Source organism: Balaenoptera physalus (genome assembly GCF_965194825.1).
Source record: "Balaenoptera physalus genome assembly, chromosome: 13".
NCBI lineage: Eukaryota > Metazoa > Chordata > Mammalia > Artiodactyla > Balaenopteridae > Balaenoptera > Balaenoptera physalus.
In genome coordinates this window covers 68,452,877-68,473,382 of record NC_138892.1, presented here as the reverse complement: position 1 = coordinate 68,473,382, position 20,506 = coordinate 68,452,877, and the positions used below count along the sequence as shown (strand labels likewise).

Genomic DNA, 20,506 nt, shown 5'->3' with positions numbered 1-20,506 from the left:
GACAAGCTAGAGCATGGGAGAAAATATTTACAAACCATACATCCTACAAAGGACTCATATCTTAAGATATAAAGAACACTCAAAACTCCACAGTAAAACAAAGAAACAAACAAAAAGACAATTCAATTTGAAAATGGGCAAAAGACATTGAGACATTTCACTAAGGATATATGAATGGAAAATATGCACATGAAAAGATATTTGATATTACTTGTCATTTATGGAGGAAGTGAGCCTTAAGCCTGACCTCAGATAGTAGAACTTTATAAATTAATAGAAGGGGTGTAAAACATAAGCTGAAAAGTCCCAATGGATCCCAACAACATTCTTTGACCTATAATTTATTTTTAAAGTTTAAATTTTTTCTGCAGAAACATAGCACTATGTCTAGTATAGTTCTGTTATATATTTATATACATATATATAGTTATATATATATGTATATATATATATATACATATATATAGTTATATATATTTTCAAATATTTAGGAATATTTGAACACTATTTTATGTTATTTAAGAGTTATTCATTTAGAAAATTTTAGGGGTGGTAATTATTTTTAAAAGTCCTTATCTTTTAGAGATAAATACTAAAGTATTAACTAATAAAATATTATGCTTTAGATTTGCTTACAAATAACCCAGTGAGGGATGGAAGAAAGTAGGTGGGAAAATGGATAAAGCAAGATTGACAGAAAATTGAAAACAGTTGAAGTTGGGTGATAGGTATATATTGGCTCATTATCATATTCTAATTTCTTCAACTTTGAAATTTTTCATAATAAAGATTAAAGACAATTAAAATGTATTTACATATATGTTTCTATGTGAATAGGAAAACAAAATCTGAAAAGATACATGTCAAACTATTAACCATGGATATGTCTGGAGTGTAGAATTGGAGTAGAAGGAAGGGAAATTTCTATTTTTTACTTTATAAACTTTGAGATTTTACAATGAACATACATATTATTTTTTAATTAGAAAGAAACAATGAAAATTTGAAATTTATAAGATTGCTTTTTATAATTAATCCTTTTAATTAGTTGATTATACATTCTAGAAAGTTTTCAAATGTATAAAACTTTGAGTCTCAAATATTGCTAGAATCTTACAGAAGAAAAAGAATATAAAATGTATTGTGAAGCCAAACTTGAAGAACTTCTTGTCCACAACTTGATCCAGATATTATGGTTTTTTTTTTTTTTTTAAAGACTTTTTAATCTCTCTTTTTTTAAAAAAAAATTAATTAATTAATTAATTTATTTATTTTTGGCTGTGTTGGGTCTTCGTTTCTGTGTGAGGGCTTTCTCTAGTTGCGGCAAGCGGGGGCCACTCTTCATCATGGTGCGCGGGCCTCTCACCATCGTGGCCTCTCTTGTTGTGGAGCACAGGCTCCAGACGCGCAGGCTCAGTAATTGTGGCTCACGGGCCCAGTTGCTCTGCGGCATGTGGGATCTTCCCAGACCAGGGCTCGAACCCGTGTCCCGTGCATTGGCAGGCAGATTCTCAACCACTGCGCCACCAGGGAAGCCCTTTATGGTTTTTTAAAGCAAATAAAATGATCCAATTGCATTGGCTCATCCATTAGATTTACATTTACTTCTTTAAGGCACAAGAATAGAGTTGGGTGAATTACCTATCAGAAATATTAAACCATGGTCTGGAAGAATGAATTTACCTCGGCCTCAGTTCTTGAAGTTTGAGTCTTTGAAAATACACCTAATTCTATTCGTAACCACTAGGGCTCAGTGTCTTCTTTAAAATGTGAAATTAATGCATTTTAGAAAACAAAAAGATCACAAAACTTTTTGTAAGTTGGTGCTGAGGAGAAAAACTGTATCTGTGATAGTCTCTGGTCTTCTTTAAAACAAAATTCCAGGGAAATTTGTGAAAGATGGGGGTGGGTCCTCACTAAGGTGCTTCTTTTATTTCCCTTTCTCCTGAGATGATTGAGAAGAATGTTGTTCATGAATTAAAAAGAAAACAACGTTGCCCCTAGTGATGGATTTATATTTTTAATCATTATTAGAATGTTTTCTTCTAGAATGTTTTCCTATATTGTGGTGAGTGAACTCATTGATAAGAGCGGAGCAGAACTGAGCCCCACGCTGTATGACAGTAGGTAATGAGGCATGCAGTTTGGGGCTCTGCATTTGGATGGCTGGCACTTCTGTTTCCTTATTGATGGGTAGCTTTTCAACACAGAACTTCCTATTTTTGGATTTCCAAGGGACTTCAAGGTAAACACAACTATTGGAGTATGCTTTGGGGGATCTTCTGACCTTTCTGTTGCCCAGTGGAAACCTTTTGGTCTCAGTGAGTCTCTTATTTTAGCAGGCTTAAAGACTGGTCACATCCATCAGTAATACTGACAACCTGGTCTTGTAAATACCTCCTTCCCCTGAGGCAGCATTTTAGGGAGAAATATTTATGTTCCTCTTTTCATATGCCTGCCTTGACCCAAAGGGAAGGGAGTGTCCACATATACTTTCTCTGTGACAAGGAGATGTTAGAGAGGGAGTGTCCACCCCATCTTACTCCTGACTACCCCCCTCCCCCATGGGAAGAGGTTGGCTTATCAGACCTGATGGTTATCAGGCCACGCTCTCTATTGAGTGGATCTGGCCATGCTAAGAGCCACTGCACTCACGATGCGTGTTCTCTGCTCTCATGGCATAGGGTTGCTCCTCTGGTCTCTCTGGGTCAGTACAGCCAGCAGGGCCTGCCCCTGCCAAGGCTGCCAGGTCTCCACTCTCCCTCTCATCCTGGACTGCGTGGGTGCATGAATCCTTTTACTTGCCATCAACTGCGACTTTATTCCCCGGGATCCTGGCTGATAGACAAAAGATGGATTGCAGGCTTAAGGCTCACTTCCTCCATAAATGACAAGTAATATCAAATATCTTTTCATGTGCGTATTTTCCATTCATATATCCTTAGTGAAATGTCTCAAAGTCTTTTGCCCATTTTCAAATTGAATTGTCTTTTTGTTTGTTTCTTTGTTTTACTGTGGAGTTTTGAGTGTTCTTTATATCTTAAGACATGAGTCCTTTGTCAGATGTATGGTTTGCAAATATTTTCTCCCATGCTCTAGCTTGTCTTTTTATCCTCTTAACAGTCAAGTCTTTCACATAGCAAAATTTTTTCATTTTGATGAAGTCTAATATGCAACATGCTTTTGGTGTCAAGATCTACTCTGTAGAATCAATCTATGCCCAGTTCTGGAGCTACCCATGCAGATTCACATGTGAAACCATCAGGGCTTTCTTCTAGCAGAGTGGGTGTCTTCCTTTCCCTGAGTGATGTGGGTAAACAAGCACAACTTCTTTAGTTTTCCTTCAAAGAGAAAAGGAAAAACTTACTGATACGTGTGTAGTTCCAAGATTTTGATGAATAATTGCATGAGACAAGATTTTCAAGGGAAGGGTTTTTTTTTTTGTTTGTTTGTTGTTTTTTTTTAAAATCCCTTCATCTTCTGACTGTCTATGACAGACTATAGTGGTTTACAGCTAGGGTTGCCAAGGGTAGTAAAAATAAGACAAACAAAATAAGATGCCCAGCTAAATTTGAATTTTGAATTTGAATAATTTTTAGCACAAGTATGTCCCATGCAGTATCTGGTAGGACATACTTATACTGAAATTATTTATGTTTATCTGAAATTCCTACTTAACTGAGTGCCCTGTATTTTATTTATAGGATTGTATATAGGCAACCCTATCTAGTAGAAGACATTCACCATAGTAGCCAAAACATTTGTTGAAAGCCTAGATGATTATTATATAACATTTTCTTTATCACCAAGCAATTAGTAATATTCTTTTTTTCTTTCATCCTTTAACAAATATTTAATAAGCAGGTATTACATGCCAGATACTGTTTTATGTACTGGAATGAGAAAATAAGCCAGTCAAAGAAAAAATAAATATAAATAATTTCTAAACAATGATGGAGAAAATAAAACAGGTGATGTGATAAAGAATGTCTCGGTGGGGTGGGCTACCTTAGCTCGAACGGTCAGGGAAGTCCTCCCTGAAGAGCTGGTATTTCAACTGCGTCCTCAGGAGCAAGAGAGAGGCAAAAGGTTTCATAGGATAAGTTGCAGGCAGAAGGAACCGTAAAAGCCCTAAGATGGTGTATTAGTTTCTACGGCTGTTGTAAAAACCTAACACAAACTTGGTGGTTTGAAACAACAGAAATTTATTCTCTCACAGTTCTAGAGGCCAGAAGTCTGAAAACAAGGTGTTTGCAGGACCATGCTTTCTCTGGAGGCGCTGGGGAGAATCTGTTCCTTGACTCTCCCAGCTTCTGGTGGCTACCAGCATTTCTTGGCTTGTGTCCGAATCACTCTAATCTTCGAGGCCAGCATCTTCAAATTTTCTCCTCTGTGTGTGTCTGACTAATCTCCCTCTTATAAGGACATCATGATGGCATTTAGGACCCACCAGATAATTCAGACTAATCCGTCTCTCCAGCTCAAGACACCTAATTTAATCACAACTGCAAAAAAAATTACATCCCCTTTTTTGCCGTGTAAGGTCACATTCACAGATTTCAGGGATTAGGACATGGATACATTTTCTGGGGGAGCATTTTTCAGCCTACCACAGATGGGAGGGGCTCAGCACGTTCTAACAGCATGTGGAGGCAGCACAGAGAGAGGTGTGGGGGCCATGAGGGCTGATGGCAGGGCCTGGAAGTCAAGGTAAAGGATTCAGGTTCTAGTTCAATGTCAATGGGCAGCCAGCGAAAGATTTTAAACAGGAGACAGGGAGTGACAAGATTTACATTTTTAAAAGCATTTCTCTGGTCCCTCTGTGAAGGCTGGACATTAAAAGGGCCAAGGGTGAAAGGAGAAGGAATCATTAGAGCCATGGCGCCTGCCAGAGAAGGGCAGCCTGAGGCCTTGGTAGCCTGAATTCAAGGGGTCGCAAGGGAGAGGAGGGGACAAGGTTGGACAGAGGGGATAGATTTTGGAGAAAAAGCCATGAGGATTTACTGATGGATTAGATCAGGAAGTAAAAACAAAACAAACAAACAGAAAACAAAATAAAGGGAGAGTATGATAGAGTTCGCCTAGGTTTGGGGCTAAATGTTAATAAGAAGCCAAATGTTGACATTTGCTCTCTTCTCTTCTCTGCCATCCTATGTGCGGTTGAGTTTGTTCCTCGCCAGGTCTTCTCACAAGACTTTCAGGATCAAGCAATTCCCGGCCAAGAAACAAAAGCAGAATCATCCCATTCTTCAATGTATTTGAATGAAAACTGGTAATAAAATCAGATACAACTCCGAGAAGACATTGGAGAAGAATCAAGCTGGGTCTATAAGGAGGCTCAAATACGAAGTGGCACACATTTAAGTTGTGTCAAGGTCACTTGCATCTTACCATATCATAGTAGTGAGAACATCACTACTGTCTGAAAAGCCACATGTGTTTTATGGGAGAAATGGAATGGTTGGTTCTTCTTTTGTTGTCAGTGTTTCTGCACTAGTGCTTTGGCTTAGTAATAAATATGTGAAACCTTTCGTTGGAAAAAAAATGTTGACATTTGATGGACTTGGTTAAGACTCTCCAGTCTGCCCTAGGGAGAGGATTTCACACAAAGTAAAGGGAGAAGTAGGTTTTGTCCTGTCCTAAAATTCATTTGATAAAGTGAGCTTGGTCTTCAGGAGAGAGAGATTCTTTTTCTTCCATCCAAGATCAAGTCTTAACAAAGGCATCACGCTTCAGAGGAAGGTTAAAAGAACCAGAGTGGTGCCGTGACCGTGATTGATGACGACGTGACAAGCACCTGTTAATGCTGCAAACCTCTTGCCTTCCGGGTCAGTTCCACTTGGCAGGCAGCATCTTTCACATCCAGGGTGAAGCGTGGCTCAGCCACCAGGATATCCTGTGTCAGTGATGTTTTCCACCACATGGGGTTCATCAATAAAGAATGGATGGCAACAAATCAAATGCTGTGATGCAAGTTGGGCAGAGATACGTGTGACAGCGAGAAAGTGTGCAAGTTAGTTCTAGTCTGTGTTCTGTCACCGAAGACCAGTCACCAATGACCACTGCAAGCCATTCCACCTCTCCAGACTTCAGTCTCCTCAACGCTGAGGGGTGAGAGTTGTTGAGAAGGTCAAATGGGATAATGAATGTGCCAGTACTTTGGAAACAATGAAGACCTAACAGCAACTTGTCATGATTATATCAAACCCTATTATATATTTTATTATATTTGATTTTTCCACAGCACCTTGCACTTAGTAGAGACTCCATAATTTTTTTTGTCAAATTTAATTAAGTAAGTACAACAAACATGGCCATAAACCAGGTAGATTTGTTTGGCAAGTACTGATGGACTGATCATTAGAGATTGGTACCATGGTTCCCCGACTTATATTCAGATGTCCTTTATCAGGAAGAGAAAATGGCCAGCTGCAGCTGCCCTCAGTCTGGTACAAAGTATTCTGGCCTAAAACATGACACATCAGGGTCTTGCAACCTCAAATATGTTGCAGGTAACTTCATTACACTATCAGATTATTAATGATGCTCACTCATACTCCAGCATTAGGGCTTCAAATGGTAGTCATTATGTCCAAAGGCAAGTTTTTGGGTGGGTCTGTCTGACTGAAAGAATAAAAATTTTCATATGGTTCTTAAAGGTTTTATTTATGTAAAATAACTTATTACTTCAGGTTTCTATCAGGTAGATTTCAGGAGATAACTGACCTACCGGATCTATCCATCAGCCATGTCTGTGGCTACCCTGAGATCCTATCAGTTTCATGTTGGAGAGAAAATAGTGGAATTCTTTGTCCTCTTACACACAGCATTGTCTAAAGATAATGAAACTCATATGACAAATTATAAATGCAATTTGATTTTCTCCATAACCTGTCTCATCAACTAAAATTGTTCACAAAATTTATAAGTTAGATTTATAAGCTAATTTTCTAAAAGATACGGCATCTAAATTCACTATTTGTTGAATGGGTTACTTTTTAAATACCACCCAGTTTTACCTAAGAGCTACTATCACATCTTTTTCATTTCTTTTCTAAAGTCCAACCTCTATCTCCCTTTTTGTCTTCATATGGTCTTCTGCTTTGATAGAAAGATTAAATGTCAAACTTAATTTAAAATCAATATTTTCTGAGGCTGAGCTGCAGACAGATCTAGACCTGGACTTAAAGAGTACAGTATTTAACAATAGAACATCCCTCCAAATATGCATCTTCAAAAATAACTTATCATGGGGCTTCCCTGGTGGCGTAGTGGTTGGGAGTCTGCCTGCCAATGCAGGGGACATGGGTTCGAGCCCTGGTCTGGGAAGATCCCACATGCCGCGGAGCAACTAAGCCCATGTGCCACAATTGCTGAGCCTGCGCGTCTGGAGCCTGTGCTCCGCAACAGGAGAGGCCGCGACAGTGAGAGGCCCGCGCACCGCGATGAAGAGTGGCCCCCATTTGCCGCAATTAGAGAAGGCCCTCGCACAGAAATGAAGACCCAACACAGCCATAAATAAATAAATTAATTAAATTAAATAAAGTAAATAAATAAATTAATTAAATTAAAAAAAAAAACTTATCATAACCATACTTATCGTAACAGTTTTATTAGCATCTGTGAATATTACATGTCAAAGTCCATCAGTTTTATTAGCCAAGCCAGGATAGAATGTTATTGAAGAACTGATGAAGATGTTTATAATAATTGTAACTGGTAGAAATGGCAAAGCTCTGATTCACTTTGATCTTCATGGAATCATACAAAGTAGGAAGTCTTTGGGTCATCTTGTTTATTTCCATGGTATTAAGGGTAACTGGACATTATCTGGTGTCCTTTGTGTTTGTTTTGGGAGTAAGGTAGATCAGGAAATACAGGTAGAGAACAGCAGTGACCCAGAGCTTTTAAAAAATTCTGTTAAGTAGCCTGGCTTCAAAGGAGAGTGCCCGGCCTGGTTCATAGATATCATCACATTCTACTTAATAAACTCGTGCAGATAAAAAAATATCTACCCTGGGCATGAAACAATTATTTAATCTACATATTCCAAGGCCCTCAGAGGAAATCAGAAAGATTTTTATAATAATCATTCACTATAAAAAGAAATGTAGCCTTACTTTCTACACCTTTCATAAGAATTCGTGTTGGGGAAGAAACTCTTGAGCATTTGCTACAGTTGGCAAACCCTGCTGGGGGCCCTCAGAGAATATCTGGTATGTGCAGTATCCATGAGATCTGTGTCTATAGGTCTATGAACCCCTGAGCTATGTTCTTGATCCTACACAGGTGGGCGTGACTGAAGGACATCATTATCTCTGACCTTGTGAGTCAGTTCAGATTTTCCTGGGGTAGAAAGAAAGAGGTGCTTTTCCAGAAGCTTCTCTTTTTCCAGAAGCTCAGCTCCTTATTTATACCAACGTCCCCTTAAGAGCAAATAGACTTCTCTTTACAAATCCTGGATGCCACTTTAAAATTATTTGCTCCAAAGATCTCTGTCTCTTCAAGCCCCAGAACTAACCCACTCACATCCCTCCCAGGCTATTTTCTCCCCCATCTTTTATGAAGTCTTCCATCAGGTAGGGAAGACTCTATCCTCTAAGCCAGCACTTCCCAAACTTGAGTGCACACCCAAATCACCTAGAGAATCAGTCTCTCACCACCAGAGATTTGGATTCATTAGGTTGAGCTTTATGACTGAGAATGTCCATTTCCATCCAGTTCACAAATCACACTTGAGTAGCACTGCTTTAAGTCACATTAAGAGCATCTGAATTGCCCAGTTTCAAATTTCCATCCTGTCAGTCACTACTGATTTTGCTACAGCAGAGGAGACTTTCCTCCATCCACAGTGATTCTCACTTCTTCTGGGTGCTAATGGTCTGACTTGCTATGATGCTGCCATCATTCATCACCTCAATTTGATTATAGCTCTGTCTGCCACTAGTGAATGGAGGCTTTGTCCAAACTTAGATTGTTGTGTTCTTGAATTGCATTGCTCCTCAAGCCCCATACAGGGCTAGATGAGCGGTGTTCTCCATCAGTTATATTCCTGGAGGGGCTTATGTCCTTTAGCTACAGCTAGATTCAGAGTGGTCCCCTTGCTCAAACTTTCACCTATACCATTTGCTATGGTCTGAATATTACTGTCTCCCCAAAATTCATATGTTGAAACCTAACCCCCAAAGTGATGGCGTCAGGAGGTGGGTCCTTTGGGGGTGATTAGGTCATGAGGCAGAGACTTCTTGAATGAGATTAATGCTCTTAAAGAGATCCCACAGAGTTCCCTACCCCCTTCTGCCATTTAAGAATACAACGAGAAGTTTGCAACCCAGAAGATTGCCCTCATCCAACTATGCTGACACCCTGATCTCTGACCTCCAGCCTCCAGAACTGTGAGAATTAAATTTATATTGTTTAGAAGCTACCTCGTCTCTGGTAGTTTGCTGTAGTAGCCCAGACAGACTATGACACCATTATATCCTGCTTTACCCATAACTCCTGCTAGATAGTGGGCTCCATAAATCTTCCCATTACAGTTGATTGGGTAAGAAGTGAATATCTGACCCCCAAAAAAGAGATAACCACAAACAAATCTGAGCCAATTAGATCCCTTCATTCTGTTTTGTTGTTGTCGTTTTAAAAGATTTTTTTAGAACAGTTTTAGGTTCACAGCGAAACTGAGAGGAAGGTACAGAGATTTTCAATGTATCCCCTGTCCTCAGACATGCATAGCCTCCTCCATTTTCAATGTGCCCCACCAGAGTGGTATATTTGTTACAACTGATGAACCTACATTGACATATCATAATCATCTGAAGTCCATAGTTTACTTTAGGGTTCACTCACAGTGTTGTGCATTCTGTGGATATTGTTGATTCTTTTGGATTTTCTATAAAATGATTATGTCATCTGTGAACAAAGATAGTTTTATTTCCTCCTTCCTAATCTGTATCACCTTTTTTTTTTTCTTGTCTTATTGCATAAGCAAGGACTTCCAGTATGATGTTGAAAAGGAGTGGACATCCTTGCCTTGTACCTGATCTGAGTGGGAGAGCTTTGCAGTTTTCACCATTGTATGATGTTAGCTCTAGGTTTTCTGTAGATAGTCTTTATCAACTTGAGGAAGTCCCCCTCTATTCTTACATTACTGAAAGTTTTCATCATGGATGGGCATTTCATTTTGTCAAATACTTTTTCTGCATCTACTGATATGATCATGTGTTTTTTTCTTTTTAGCCTGTTAGTGTGATGGATTATATTTATTGATTTTCAAATGTTGAATCAGCCTTGCATACTTGGGATAGACCCACTGGTCATAGTGTATAATTCTTTTTATACATTTTGGATTCAATTTGCTAATATTTTGTTGAGGATTTTGCATCTCTATTCATGAGAGATATTGGTCTATAGTTTTCTTTTCTTTTAGTGTCTTTCCTTATGGTATTAGTGTAATGCTGGCCTCATAGGATGAGTCAGGAAGTATTCCCGCTGTTTGTATCCTCTGAGAGAGATTTTAGAGAACCAATATAATATCTTCCTTACATATTTGGTAGAATTCACCACTGAACACATCTGAGCTTGGTGCTTTCTGTTTGTTAATTCAACTTCTTTAATAGATATAAGTCCTGAATTGGTATAATTTCTTCCTTACATATTTGTTAGAATTCACAAGTGAACACATCTGGGCTTTGTGTTTTCAGCTTGCTTATTAAGTTTCTTTAATAGACATAGGCTTATTCAAATTGTCTATTTCTTCTTCTGTAAGTTTTAGCAGATTGTCCTTTAAAAATTGGCCCATTTCATCTAGATTATCATATTTGTGGGCATAGTTCATAGTATTTTTTAAAATTATTTTTTAATGTCCATGGGATCTGCAGTGATGGCCCCTCTTTCATTTCTGATACCAGTAATTTATATCTTCTCTCTCCCTCTCTTTAGCTATCCTGGCTAGAGGCTTATCAGTTTTACTGATCTTTTTAAGAACCAGCTTTTGGTTTAATTGATTTTCTCTACTGATTCCCTGTTTTCAATTTTATTGTGTTCTCTTGTGATTCTTATTATTCACTTTCTTCTGCTTACTTTGGATTTAATTTGCTTTTCTTTTTTTAGTGTCCTAAAATGGAAACTTAGATGACTGATTTTAGGTCTTTCTTCTTTTCTAATATATACATTCACTGCTATTAAGTTCCCTCTAACCACTGCTTTTGTTGCATCCTACAAATTTTGATAAGTTGTGCTTTCATTTTCATTTACCAATATATTTCAAAATTTCTCTTGGAATTTCATATTTGATTCCTTTGTTACTTAAAAGTATCTTGTTTAATCTCTACTTATTTGGGGATTTTCCAGTTATCTTTCTATTATTGATTTCTGGGTTAATTCCATTGTGATCTGAGAGCAGATGTTATATAATTTTTATTCTTTTAAACTTGTTAAGGTGTATTTTATCTCCCAGAATGTGGTCTATCTTGGTGATGTTCCCTGTGAGCTTGAGAATAATGTGCATTCTGCTGTTGCTGGAAGAAGTAGTCTATAGTTGTCAATTTTATTGTGTTGATTAATGGTACTGTTGAGTTCAGCTATGTCCTTACTGATTTTCTGCCTGCTGTATTCGTCCATTTCTGATAGAGAAGTAGTGAAGTCTTCAACTATGATAGTGGATTCATCTATTTCTTCTTGCATTTCTATCAGTTTTTTCCTCACATAGTTTGACACTCTGTTTTATGTGTATATATGTTAAGAATTGTTAGAGCATTAACCCCTTTATCCCTGATAACTTTTCTTGCTTTGAAGTCTGCTTTGTTTGAAATTAATATGGTTATGCTTGCTTCCTTTTGATTAGTGTTAGCATGGCATATTTTTCTCCATCCATTTACTTTTAATCTATATGAGTCTTTATATTTAAAGGTAGTTTCTTGTGGACAACATATAGCTAGATGTTATTTTTTTGATACACTCTGGCAATCACTGTCTTTTAATTGATGCATTTAGAACATTGCTGTTCAAAGTGATTATTAATATAGTTTGCTTAATAGCTACCAATTACAGTTTAGGTTTTCTTACTCCAGCACTGGTTCCTGTGTCAGTTTCTGCTTGTGAGTCTCTGCTCCACTGAGCCATGTCTCCCTATATTTGCCTGTCTGTCTCTCTAAATTTGGAGGCAGCAGTTTACCTTGTGTCCTCTCTTTTCTTAAGGATCCTAGAAGAGTTGTTGATTTTTCAATCTGTTAAGCTTTTTACTTGTTGTTAGAATGAAGCAGTGATTTCCAATCTCCTTACATGTGGAATTCAAAACTAGAAGTCTTTGTTATGTTTTTGAACAAAGAATCTCACAAGAAAGTTCAAGTCTGTGGTAGACACCTGAGCAATGTGCTGGTCAATAGGAGTAGAGGAAGGTGATCAATGAGAAGGATGGATCAGATGGTGAGGTTCCCTGCAACCACCCAGACACTAGATTTCATGCTCTCTTGGCTAGACAGTCTTGTTGTGCAAGACCCAACCAAATTAGCAGCCCTGCACACAAGTTTTTTGTTGACATTATTATTGGCGTATGCGGAGAATAGTTTGCCAGTAAACAAATATTGAGATAAAAGATACTACTGAATGCAGAGTAATGTTCTAAGGTTGAAAGTAAAGAATGGCACAAGAAGAAGAGATGCTTTTCCACAGAACCATGGGTCCATGGATGAGGGTAGGTAGATGTACATTTTGGGAGCCTAAGAGTTTTAGGACACAAACTAAGCCAATTTATCCCATTATTAAATTCAGAGTTTTAAAGTATTCTAAGCTACCTCTAAGTTTACCTCTAAGTACCTCTAAGTTTACTTCAATAATCTTGATCTGTCCTTCACAAAAATGATTATAACTCACTTGTGTGTGTATATGTTTGTACTGAATGCTTATTATGTGCTAGTTTGTCCGTGCTAAAGATACAATGGAAAATAATCTAATTTCCAATTTCATGAATTCAACTTCTCATCACTATGTAAATAAGTAAGAAGAGTAGGGACACACTAACATTAGAAAGGTTTCATCCATGGAATACAAGCTGCAAATATGGTGTGTTTCTTGATTTATTTATATATATTTTCTCCTGATCCATATTTTGGCTCTACTTCCCTGTTGTTCTACGTTGCCTAATTAATCTAATTTTATGCCACTTATTTGAAAAGTAAAGCAAATAGTGAAAAGTAAAGCAAATAGTCACAAACTAGCTTCTAGGTAAGCGTCTTGCCCATTTGTGATTTTTCTTGTAAGAGTCTTAGGGTATTCACAAGCTAAGCTACTTAGGGTATTCAAAAAATAGGGTAATGGTCCACTGACATTATAAATAACCATTGCATGCCATCTTTTAGATCTTAGGAATTAAATAGCCCAGTAATTTTTCTTCTTTTGCCATAAATATGAAGAGAAACATCTGACAGTTTTGTAAGAAGTAAGTTTTTTAAATCTTTACGACAATAAGATCTAAGGGAATTACGGATTTAAAGTTTCACAGAGAAGTGATCCACAAGATAAGTCACTGCACTCTGCTCACTGCAAATTGTGCATCTTCTGCATTTCAGAAAGGAGCTCTTTACATGAATTCATCTGTAAAAAGACCCTCTCTACAGTCAGAGCAAATGGAGAAATAATGTAATTGCTTGTATCGTATATTTTAAGAATCACAAAGTCAAAGGCCTGCAGGGGCCAGACAGTTAATACAAAAATGTGACAAGGGCCATGTAGGGATACTGGCACACTGGTGAGCATGTGCCCTGGTTAAGGGCTCCACTCAGCAAGAGCAACAGGGCTGTGCAGAAACATAGGCTCAGGACTCCCAGGGTGTCCCATTTTTTCAATTAAAGTATGAATGGTAATATGTAGTCTCTTAATTTCAAGTGTTGAAAAATATTCACAAAACTTCACACCCTTTGCAGGACACACCAAAGTATTATGCAGATCAAATATACACCACAGTCACCATGACCATCCAGTTGCAACATCCATTCTGGTATATTACTTCAATTCTCTGCTTCATCTGATCAATTTTTTATATTACTTCCTCTGTGCAAAGAGAAGATAAGCCCTGGAGAAGAAGAAGTGGATAAGTGGGGAACCGGAGAGTAGTACTATAAAGAAAAAGATTTTAAAACTCCATCTTGCCTTCTGAAATGATATAAAAGAAAGAGCTTTGACATCTCCCGTTAGGATAGTAGAGCCACCTTGACAGGGAATTGTCTGCTCTGTTCTGTGGCACTTTAGTTATTCTAGCTTACACGTTTGACAACCTCTATCTTTTTTAAAATTTGAAATCCTATCACTCTTTTCAGAGTACCCAGAGCTCAAGTCTAATTTTAACTAATCCAGTGTATAGATGCTTGTTTTTTTAGGATTCTTTCCTCATAAAAAACATCTGGGAAGTGGTTAACGTTATGCAGTGTTTTTATAAATTTTTATAAAGCATGAGTAAAAGAAAAACAAGTCAAAGTTTCCCTTTCTATATACAGTCTGAAAAGATCTTCCCACAGACCACCTTTTCTTATCTTCTCTGAAGAGTCAGCCATAAAACATGCCGCTGACCACTGAGAGCAATTGTCAGGTGATCCTCATGAGAAGGGAAAAACCTTCCATATATTTATGACTTTTCACAATCTATTTTCTTCATGTTCCAAATCATGTCAGATATCTTATTGCCATGACACACAATGCCCAGTAGAGACAGTCGATATGGCTCCCATCACTTCGATAACACATCACTCAGAGCAATTATGCATCAGCTTCAAGTGCTTTTTAAAAAGCAGTCTCAGGAAGACCATTTCTGTTTTTCCAACTCAGTCTTTAAGTTGAATATATTGTCTATATCCTAAACCAGAACTGGCATTTATTCAGTCATTCAACACGTATTTATTGAAGGCTTCTATATTTATGGAGGCACTCTGCTAGGAATCAGGAACATAATGTGAATCAAATGGACACAGTTCTGCCTTCATGGATCCAAGGGATCAGAAATTAATCAAACAAATCAGCATATAATCACAAGCTTTGATAAGTACAAGTATGCTGAAGGAGGATCATGAAATGCAATGAGAGTCTAAAACAGGGAATGTGTCATGACCTGGTCTGGGGATGGAGGGGAAGTCTTCACTGAAGAAGTGATGCTCAAACTGATAGCTCCAGAGTGCTTAGGTAGCAACATAGGGAAGAGGAAGTAAGTTAGAATGTTCCGCTCAGAGAGGACTGTACATGTCACAGCCCAGGGAGGGAATACAACACATTTAAAGAGCTGAAAGCAAGCTAGCATGGCTGGGGTTCATAAAGGGAAGAAGGTGCAAAATGAAGCCTGATAGGTAAGTAGGGACCATATCATTCACGACTCCTAGGAAGAGCAATGGGGAGCTACTGATGGATTTGGGACTAAGGAGTAAATGTTTTCATATATGTATTTTTAAAGGATATCTCACTCTGGTGGGGGAGAGGAGATATAAGGAGACTAGTTACAAGGTGTATTAACCAGGTGTTTCTGAGGTTTTGACATTTGGACTTTGCTGATTCTCAAGAGACTGCTACTCCCAGGGCTAGACAATTTCTAGAGATATAGTAAAGGACTCCCCTGCAAGTGCTCCTTTTATATGCAAACCAACCAATCCAAAGCCCAACCCCCCAACCACCTTTACTAGCTCTTATACTCCTGGCCAATATCCTCCTGCCCTAATCACCCCAGGGTCAGGTAACAGACAACCAGGGACAGCTCCTGTGCCCCAGAGCCCACTGGAATTTTTCAAAGTAGCACATCCTATGCCTGTTTACCCTGCCTCACCCATTTCTTCCCACGGAAACCATAATAAAGGCTCTTGTCCACAATTTCCCCTCACTCCCTCTGCCTCTTGACCAGTCCTGGTGTTTCCCCATGTGGGCCCACTGAGTGCTGTGCCATGCTTCCTGTTTCTAGAGATCTGTGACTTTTCCTTCATGACAGTCATCTGTGTCTGTAGGTCTTACCATACCTGATTAAAACAAATCCTGGGTACGTTTTAAAACACAAGGCCAGGGCAGTAAGACAAGTGACTTCTTCTTTTTTTTTTTTAATATATTCTCCTATTATTCTTTTATTTTTTTGGCTGCACTGAGTCTTCATTGCTGCACATGGGTTTTCTCTAGTTGTGGTGAGCAGGGCTTACTCTTTGTTGCGGTGCACGGGCTTCTTATTGCGGTGGCTTCTCTGGATGTGGAGCATGGGCTCTAGGCTTGCGAGCTTCAGTTGTGGCACGTGGGCTCAGTAGTTGTGGCTCGTGGGCTCTAGAGTGCAGGCTCAGTAGTTGTGGTGCACAGGCTTAGTTGCTCCCTGGCATGTGGGATCTTCCCGGACCAGGGCTCAAACTCATTGGCAGGCAGATTCTTAACCACTGCGCCACCAGGGAAGTCCAAGACAAGTGACTTCTGATGGTGGCTTGAACTAAGATGGTCACAGTGGAGAGGAAGAAAAGTGGACAGTTACAGAAAAGTTAAGATGGATTGGATAAGGGGGTGAGGAAGAGGGAGGTATCTAAGATGATTTCTGGGTTTATGTTATGTTCAATTAAATGGATGAAGGTGCCATGTACAAGAGAGGACATGCAGGAAAAGGACCAAGTTTGGGAGAGAGGATGATGACTAAAATGTGCTTTCAAAATGAGCACTATTTAGAAGACTTAAATAGACATTTCTCAAAAAAAGATATACAGATGGCCAAAAAACACATGAAAAGACACTCAGCTTCACTAATTATTAGAGAAATGCAAATCAAAACTACAATGAGGTACCACCTCACACCAGTCAGAATGGCCATCATTAGAAAGTCTATAAGTAACAAATGCTGACGAGGCTGTGGAGAAAAGGGAACCCTTCTACACTGTTGGTGGGAATGTAAGTTGGTGCAGCCACTATGGAAAACAGTATGGAGGTTCCTCAGAAAACTAAAAATAGGATTACCATATGATCCAGCAATCCCACTCCTGGGTTTATATCCAGACAGAACTGTAATTCAAAAAAAAAAAATACATGCACCCCTATGTTCATAGCAGCACTATTCACAATAGCCAAAACATGGAAACAACCTAAATGTCCATCAACAGGTGAATGGATAAAGAAGATGTGGTATATACAATATATACAATGGAATACTACTTAGCCATAAAAAAGAACTAAATAATGCCATTTGCAGCAACATGGATGTAACTAGAGATTATCATACTAAGTGAAGTAAGTCAGAAAGAGAAAGACAAATATCATAAGATATCACTTATATGTGGAATCTAAAATATGGCACAAATGAACCTATCTACAAAACAGAAACAGACTCACAGACATAGAGAACAGACTTGTTTTTGCCAAGGGGAAGGGGAGTGGGGGAGGGAAGGACTGGGAGTTTGGGTTAGTAGACGCAAACTATTACATTTAGAATGGATAAACAACAAGGTCCTATTCTATAGCATAGGGAACTATATCCAATCTCCTGGGATAAACCATAATGGAAAAGAATATAAAAAAGAATGTTGATATGTGTATAACTGAGTCACTTTGCTGTACAACAGAAATTAACACAACACTGTAAATCAACTATACTTCAAGTAAAAAATGTGCTTTCAAGACAACCAAATGTAAATGTTTCAGGGAAAGTTCGACTTAAGCTTATATTCAGGGAAAGGAATCCCCACCACCCTTGTCCATTTACCCACAGATGAGGACTCCAAGGCAATACTATTCATAGGCTGTGAATTTTCCCCTAATATATCACACTTCTGGTTGATGTAAATGACACTTTAAAATGAGAAACATTACTATATTTATATCTTACTGGTCATGAAAAATTAATTTTCACATGCTGTAGATGCTATTTGATACACATCTGTCTGCCTACTGTCCATGTTAAACTAAAATGCATTCTCATATTGAAATATTCTCCAAACCCGAGCCAAATTGCCTGAAAGTGCCCTTCATTCTATGAACCATAAGGATAGTACTTCCTTTAATGTGACAAGAAATCACACTGTCAGGTTCTCCTGATTCACCCTAATAATCACACTTACTTGAATCACACTGCAACACAAGTTGTTCTCAGATTGATCTTTAAATTTATTGGATGAAGAAGATAACAGTTACGGGAGAAATTCCAAGTTGGCTGTCATTCTTGTAATTGGCGGGTCTTTTCATGGTTTCAGGATAAAAATAGAGAGACCCAGCAGGGTGACATGAGATATTTCCATCTCTCCTTCGAAACTGGAAAGACAGAGGTGCTAAAATAATGACTTTGTCACTATTACTTTTACCAAGGAGGTTTGAGGGTTGTTTTCTCTCTTTATCTGTATTTTGAGAAGTTCTAACAAAAAAGATTTCTGAAGTTTTTGTTGTCTAGCTCAATTTTGTCTGTGGAGCTGAGGAAAAGAAAGAAGTCTACGCTCTTTCAGGGAAGGCAAGTCTATTTCATGGTAACTAATCATACTCCCAGGATTCTGATCTTGGATTTTGTAAGAAGTCTAAACTGCCTACAAGCAGCAGGTGTTACTTAGGAAATATAACTGTCCGAATATGTCAAGACAAGTAAGGACATAACCGGTTCTTTTTTTTTTTTTAACATCCTTATTGGAGTATAATTGCTTTACAATGGTGTGTTAGTTTCTGCTTTATAACAAAGTGAATCAGTTATACATATACATATGTCCCCATATCGCTTCCCTCTTGCATCTCCCTCCATCCCATCCTCCCTATCCCACCCCTCTAGGTGGTCACAAAGCACCGAGCTGATCTCCCTGTGCTATGCGGCTGCTTCCCACTAGCTATCTACTTTACTTTTGGTAGTGTATATATGTCCATGCCACTGTCTCACTTTGTCCCAGCTTACCCTTCCCCCTCACCGTATCCTCAAGTCCTTTTTCTAGTAGGACTGCATCTTTAGTCCCGTCTTGCCCCTAGGTTCTTCTGACCATTTTTTTCTTTTTTTTTAGATTCCATATATATGTGTTAGCATACGGTATTTGTTTTCCTCTTTCTGACTTACTTCACTCTGTATGACAGTCTCTAGATCCATCCACCTCACTACAAATAACTCAGTTTCATTCCTTTTTATGGCTGAGTAATATTCCATTGTATATATGTGCCACATCTTCTTTATCCATTCATCCGATGATGGACACTTAGGTTGCTTCCATGTCCTGGCTATTGTAAATAGTGCTGCAGTGAACATTGGGGTGCATGAAAGTAATTTAAAGTGAAAAATCCAGTGCTGGATTAGGTGGATTCAAATATTTTACATTTGTATACTATACTACATTTAGATCTTTAATCCATTCTGAGTTTATTTTTGTGTATGCTGTTAAGGAGTGTTCTACTTTCTTTCTTTTACATGTAGCTGTCCAGTTTTTCCAGCACCACTTATTGAAGAGACTGTCTTTTCTCCACTGTATATTCTTGCCTCCTTTATCAAAGATGAGGTAACCATATGTGTGTGGGTTTATCTCTGGGCTTTCTATCCTGTTCCATTGATCTATAGTTCTGTTTTTGTGCCAGTACCATACTGTCTTGATTACTGTAGCTTTGTAGTATAGTCTGAAGTCAGGGAGCCTGATTCCTCCAGCTCCGTTTTTCTTTCTCAAGGTTGCTTTGGCTATTCGGGGTCTTTTGTGTTTCCATACAAATCAGCTTTCTTTTGATTTCCATTTACATGAAATATCTTTCTCCATCCCCTCACTTTCAGTCTGTATGTGTCCCTAGGTCTGAAGTGGGTCTCTTGTAGACAGCATATATACGGGTCTTGTTTTTGTATCCATTCAGCCAGTCTATGTCTTTTGGTTGGAGCATTTAATTCATTTACATTTAAGGTAATTATTGATATGTATGTTCCTATTACCATTTTCTTAATTGTTTTGGGTTTATTATTGTAGGTATTTTCCTTCTCTTGTGTTTCTTGCCTTGAGAAGTTCCTTTAGCATTTGTTGTAAAGCTGGTTTGGTGGTGCTGAATTCTCTTAGCTTTTCCTTTCTGTAAAGGTTGTAACATCTCTGTTGAATCTGAATGAGATCCTTGCTGGGTAGAGTAATCTTGGTTGTAGTGTTTTCCCTTTCATCACTTTAAACGTGTCCTGCCACTCCCTTCTGGCTTGCAGAGTTTCTGCTGAAAGATCAGCCGTTAACCTTATGGGATTCCCTTATATGTTATTTGTTGTTTTTCCCTTGCTGCTTTTAATAGTTTTTCTTTGTATTTAATTTTTGATAGTTTGATTAATATGTGTCTTGGTGTGTTTCTCCTTGGATTTATCCTGTATGGGACTCTCTGTGCTTCCAGGACTTGATTAACTATTTCCTTTCCCATATTAGGGAAGTTTTCAACTATAATCTCTTCAAATATTTTCTCAGTCCCTTTCTTTTTCTCTTCTTCTTCTGGGACCCCTATAATTCGAATGTTGGTGCATTTAATGTTGTCCCAGAGGTCTCTGAGACTGTCCTTAATTCTTTGCATTCTTTTTTCTTTATTTTGCTCTGCAGTAGTT

At 38.3% G+C, this 20,506-nt stretch overlaps 1 pseudogene across 1 annotated transcript; it reads left to right on the top strand.

Annotated features, from left to right (window-relative positions):
- Window positions 1-1,551: 1,551 nt before the first annotated feature.
- LOC309641877 (large ribosomal subunit protein eL39 pseudogene) lies at window positions 1,552-7,245 on the top strand (annotated as a pseudogene). Its single transcript has one exon. The product of its transcript is annotated as a large ribosomal subunit protein eL39 pseudogene (transcript).
- Window positions 7,246-20,506: the final 13,261 nt, after the last annotated feature.